Consider the following 6394-nt stretch of genomic DNA (forward strand, 5'->3'; position numbering starts at 1 on the left):
CCTGTGCATAGGACAAGCCTAGGTGAATCTCAAATCCAAAATCAAACATAAAAATCAATCAAACCTGATAAAATTGGAAAATCAGGCACTTCAGACCAAGAAACTATAAATTCTTGACTTTTTTGAGTCCAAATACAAAAGTGTCTGACAGATAGTCTTAAAATAGCCTAGTGAACAAGCTGGTGAAGTTTCATCCAATTTGGGCTCCAAACTACGATCGCGATCGGTGTACCTCAGTCCCAGATGTGACCCTGATTTGACCCACACATACACCTAGGTTATATAAGATACCAGGAGTTTTCAAAATTCAAAAAAGTGACCAAAATAGCCAAAAATAGCATTCAATCAGAAAACCACTCCAGTAGACCAAGATCTGGTGAAAACTTTTTCTTGTCCAAATTCAAAAAGATTTGGGGAGTAGACTGTACACATCATTGTCTACCATATCCACAAGTTTTCACCTGAAAAGGAGTTGGTACTACGATCGCGATCGGTGTACCATAGTGACATTTTGAGTTGAGACTTGGTGAGCAGGTAGCTGATAACTAGACAAACAGCTTTCTCAAAAGAACCAGGGTCAAAAAACCAAAAGACAATTGTCAAATAGGGAAAACACTGATCACTGATCCTTCAGACCAAAATTTTGAGAAAATTCAAGTTTTGTGATCCAGATGCAAATTGGGTTTGGGAATAGACTAATCATACCCATGTCTATCAACTCCTAAAATTTCATGCAAAAAGGAGTTGGAACTACGATCGCGATCGGTGTACACCAGTGACATTTTGAATTGAAAATTTATGAGTAGGTAGGTGACATCTAGTGAAACATATTTTCCAAAAGGAGCAAGGTCAAAAAAGCAAAAGAAAGTGGTCAAAAGTCCCAGTTACACAATCAGGCCAATAATCGCAAAACCACCTTGGATTTGGGTTTTCATTGGTCAAAACATCTCCAAATTCAAAAATACAAAGACACTTGGTATCAAGACATCAAGTGCTACCTACTGTGCAAAACTCTTCCAAATCTGTGACATGGGGTCAACGATCGCGATCGGTATACCTATCCATAGTGAGGGTATTTGAATTCATGAGTTTGTAGACATGCTTGAGGACATCCCAAATCTCAAGTTTGAGCTAAAAATACCTTCGGGAGGCCAAGATACAAGCCAAAGTTCCTGTGTTCTAGTCCTGAGATTGTTTTGAGTGCTGTTTTAAGTGTAATTCCCTAAAAGTGCTCTATCTTTTGATAGGCAACTCCAAATTGAGTCAGGTATAGCTAGGAAGAAAGCTTGCGGGCAATAGCACACTTTTCTAGGTTTCCTAATTCCAAACTTTTAGGGTACCTAGAACCAATTTCTAGAGACCAAAAATTCATAAATTCTTGACTTTTGAGAGACCTGACCAGGGGCAAAAAGAGATATGTTTCACTAAGCCAAAGTGAGCTTGTGAAGGACTATCTTGAGATTATTCAGTGAGGCTTAAACATGGCAACTCATCCATCATTAGGGTTTCCCACTCAACTGAGAGCTATGCCACCTACACAAACAACCAGAAATACTGCAACACCTATAACAAGAGGGTTAATTGAGACAAGACCATGAGGCTTATAAATCATATCAAGCCAAACCTCAAGGCATGGCTCATGCATCCTTAATCAACGTGAGGTTCATCAAAACCAATGAAGCCACGAGAGTTCAAACGGATTGCACTTATGAGGGCCTTTATAGGTTACCTATTGGGGATCAAAACAACTTCTATAGATGTTTAAATTCCATCATTGAAGAGTTGGCTATTCACGGGAGTGTAGCTCCTACCTCATTGAGTGGAACCAAGAGACCACCAATTAGACTTACAAATCCATCAACATTTTGAAAACATGTCTCAAAGGGGATTCCACCAGGATTTGCTCCAAGACGAGAAGAAGGAACGAGGGATGTCTTTGTGAGAGACCCCAACACGCTAAGATACATGGTTGAGCCAGAACCAATGAGACCATGTCAATTGGCCAAATGTGTCAAGAAGAAGTATGAGGGATTAAGGGATCCATACGTACATGCATCCTTGTTCAAACAAGTGTTAAGAGCCGAACAAGTATTTTATTTTCATACACAATATGAGGGATTTGGCTTAACCTTGGAAGGGATAACATTGAATTGGTTCCAACTGTTGGTGGACAAAAATGCCTTCTCAAACGTTGAACAACTGTTGCAAGAATTTGTTGTGGAGTTCTCTAAAAGGGGAATCAAGAATAACACAGTGTCCCAAATCTATGCATTCAAGCAAAAAGAAGATGAGAGAGTGAAGGAAGCATCGCTACGCTCCAAACAATATATAGAGAGATGTCCGGAACGCGAGTTACAGTAGGATGAAAGATTATCAATTCTCTTCATAGAGGGTTTGAAAAATGAAACTCTCAAGAAATATTTTGACTTAAAAAGATGTACTTCCTTTGAACAAGTCACGAGAGAAGCGTTATACCTAGTTGACAATTGTAAAGCCTATGGCGAGGAAATTGGTGATACAAAGATCACTATGGATAATGCTCCTTTAGCATCTAGTGAAACCAACACAAGGCAAGTGGTAATGTCTCAATTAATGACCAACCTAGATGAGCTAGCAACACAAGTAGCACAATGAATAAAGTGGTGTGCCATTGAGAAAAAAATGGACCAATCATGAGATGAGTGAGTGCTACTATAATCAAACCTACACGAGGGGGATACTATTTGGACATCAAGTAGAAAAAAAAATTCCATTACCAAATCATCCATGATTTCAAAATAGGGTTGTGTCAAGGGCTTTACAAAGAGCTGAGGTATCATAACCTAAGCTAGGGCAAGAACTTATGAGAAAACTCTATTCATTTAATGAGGGACACTCTGATGTTCATAGCCAATCAAGAGCGTAGACTAGAGACCATTCTAGCTAAGCAAGAACAACCATCAATTGTGCCATCAGTGACTCAACAAGATGGACCATGCTACAAGTGTGGAGGTAATCATTGGGCCAAGAATTGTTCTCGTGTAGAGATAATTGGATATTGTTTGGAGTGTGCCATTACACACGTTGTTCCTAATTGTCCAAAACACCCAAAAAATTAGGGGAAAACAACAATGAATGTTGTGGGAGTGTTACCTTCTCCAAGTGGATCAGAGGCAAAACCCAAAATTCGTGTGAAGGTAGTGACTAGAGCCCAAGCAAAAGAAAACGCTGAGGACCAAGCTAATGAGGAGAAAGATCAACAACTCAAACAAGGGGAAACAACTAGTGTGTCAGTGAGGAATGGGAGAAAATCCTGGAAAGCCAAAAGAGATAGAATTAAAGAAAAAAAAATTACAAATCAAACTGCACTACAAACAGAATTACAAGAGACAAAGGAGAAGTTAAACCCAGAACGGGAAAACAAAATGGTGGTGAGCGATAAGAAACCAAGGAAGGCGTCTTCCGGAGGATCTGTGTTGGTAGACAAAGTTCTAGAGCCATTAGAGGCTGCACTGGAAGCATATGAGGCTAGATTGAAACCCAACCAAACCCTAGAGCATCAAGGGATGAAATATCCTCATGTTGAGGTAGAGACTGAGAGGTTGAAAATGTGTAAGGAATTGGTAAAAACTGCACAGGCAATGATGGAGCCTGAAGCACCAATTCCACCTCCAAAAACAAAACCAAAAAGTGTTGGATTTGAAATGCCTAAGGAAAAGGTTGTTGAAACATTAACTCAAAGAAACATTGAGCTAGAATCACAAAACGACGTGCAATCAAAGGCTGCAACACAAGAAACCAACAACCTAGAAGTTCAACTAGATAATCAAGTAGTGTCCAACACCACTAATAATGCAAGGTCAAGATCACAATGTATGGCACCTATCGCAGAGATAGATGAGCCATGGCCAAATGAATTGTGGGAAGCAATTAGAAGTGCAAAATATGGAAGTGCAACTTTCCAATCTGCACCCATAACTAAGGTCAATACAGGGCATGAAGTCTATGAGGGAGACATTCAATCTCTAAATGGAGATGCAGGGACGGAAGTTTCAATTGAAAGCAAACCAGAGTCCTTGAAGACCTTACCCTCATACATAGAAGAACATGAGGCAGACTCAGAGACTAGAGTGGTGCCATCTCAGAGGAAAGCTATATCCAAGATTATGGATACAAAGAGTATGCAAGAGTTGATGTCAGCTCCAATGCAGTGCACCATTACTCTATCTGAATTGCTTAAGATTAGACCACATGTATGGGATGAAGTAGGCAACAATTTGGGGAAGATGGGATTAAAGACACCTCTTCAAGATTTACCCTCAAATGAACAATCAAACAAAACTCAACAAGAAAGTGCAAACGCTAAACCTATGCCAATAAACAAGGTGGGGGAATATTGCGAAGGAGAAGAAGGAAACACCACCTTACCTGTGGAATACAAAGGAGTTAAAACATTGGCTATACTTGATAGTGGGGCTGGAGTAGCCATAGCCACAAAAGGCATTTGGGATATGATTTGCATGGTAAACATGCGTGATGACTGTAGAGCTGTGTAGAAGGACATAGGCAAATTACTTGGATTTAGTGCTTGTAGAGTTACTAATTGAAGCTCTTCGAGTTCACTTTATTAGGATTGACACCCTAGTGATTTCCATGCCTCATCCGAGTCGCTTCCCTGGTATTGATATTTATATTGATGCCTGAAGGCTATGCTATGGACGTCCGTCGCGGCGACCCGCAAATATTGGCGCTCTGACACTTTGCACTTCCACACAATGAGTGTGTGTGTGTGTGTGTGTGTGTGTGTGTGTGTGTGTGTGTGTGTGTGTGTGTGTGTGTGTGTGTGTGTGTGTGTGTGTGTGTGTGTGTGTGTGTGTGTGTGTGTGTGTGTGTGTGTGTGTGTGTGTGGGGGGGGGGGGGGGGGAAAGAGTGTACCCCTCAAGCAGGCCCCCTACTTGCTTTCTTCAACCCCCCCTTGTAGCTCATGCTTGAAGCTCATTGGACCCCTCCAGGCCTAGCCAATCACAAGCAAAAGTCATACCAAGCAACAAGCGTAGCCTTGGAACAAGTGTCCCCCTTTCCCCTTTGAGAGAGGCCCTTTCAGAGAGAGGACTTGATAAATGTAAAGACAATTAATTAAATCTCCTAAATTATCATTGGATCCCTTGGGTGGCCAACCAATAGGCTTCAGACAGACCATGAGGGCAACATGAGGAGGAACTTCACAAGTGTCCCTTTTGCTTTCTTTGTACCAATCTTGCCTTGAGTGAGTGTGTGGATATTCTCTCTCATCCCCCCTCTTGTAGGGCTCACCCCCTCCTTGTAGGGAATGGTGTTGACCTTTGTACACCTCAAGCCACTCAATCTTGGTCCCGATTCCCACCACAAGCTTGGCCCTTAAGCCCCTCAAGCTTGGTCCGGGTTCCCACCTCAAGTACAACCCTAGCATCTCAAGCATGACAAGCAGCTCAAGCATCCCAATCATCAAGCACCTCAATCATCTCAATCATCAAGCACCTCAAGCACCTTATTCATCAGCCATGACAAGCACCTCAAGCACCTTAATCTAGAGCTGGGTTCCCACCTCAAGCTCAGCCCTAGCTTACCTAAGGTCAAAGGACTTTTACACTAACTATTGGAGGTCTTCAATGTATCTAACCCTAAGGTCTTATGCTCCATTGGTTAGCCTTGCTCTTGATAGACCATATCTCATTTGGCCCCCTTTACCATTGGCCCTGTGTTGAGATAGATCTATAAGCACATGTCTATATCTTAACCCTTTTTCTTGTTTATTTTCCCACATTAAATGATCAGTTTAATATGAAAAAATCATTTGGGTTGGTTAGATATTAGATTTTATGACATTAGGTTTGTTCTTTTTAATAATGAAATCCCTTTTTTTTGTTGGAGCAAGGTTTTATTTCAGTCTTAGACCAAAGATTTATTTGAGATGCATTCAATAGCTTAGATATCTTGAAGTGGAAGGTTCTAATTAGCCATCTAAACAGCAAATTATAGTAAGCAATTGTTAATTATAGGTATTCATTCCTAAGATACAATAACCATCAGCTACACATGTAAGTGCTAGCTATTGTGCATCACTTTCAATTATAAAAGCATGTATCTTTGAGAGAGGAGAAAATACTCACCTATACATACTTGAGCCTATCCTTTTATTCACAATTTGCAGCATGGCATTGACCTAGCTTAGATCCCACTCCCTTAGATGTGAGATGGGGTGTTTGGGCAATCGGGAAGAGTCCCCTCGCGTATGCATATTATGTCCCTTACGTGTGTGAGAATCTCAAGGTTGTATCCTACTTGAGTGCCCAGATTTATATTGTATCCGAGCTTGCTTCTCGCAGATTTTCAGCTTGGACCACTCCCTACATACATTTCTCTTATATCCACTTTA

This window comes from Adiantum capillus-veneris, chromosome 25, assembly GCF_014529385.1.
Source record: "Adiantum capillus-veneris isolate H3 chromosome 25, ASM1452938v2, whole genome shotgun sequence".
Taxonomy (NCBI): domain Eukaryota; kingdom Viridiplantae; phylum Streptophyta; class Polypodiopsida; order Polypodiales; family Pteridaceae; genus Adiantum; species Adiantum capillus-veneris.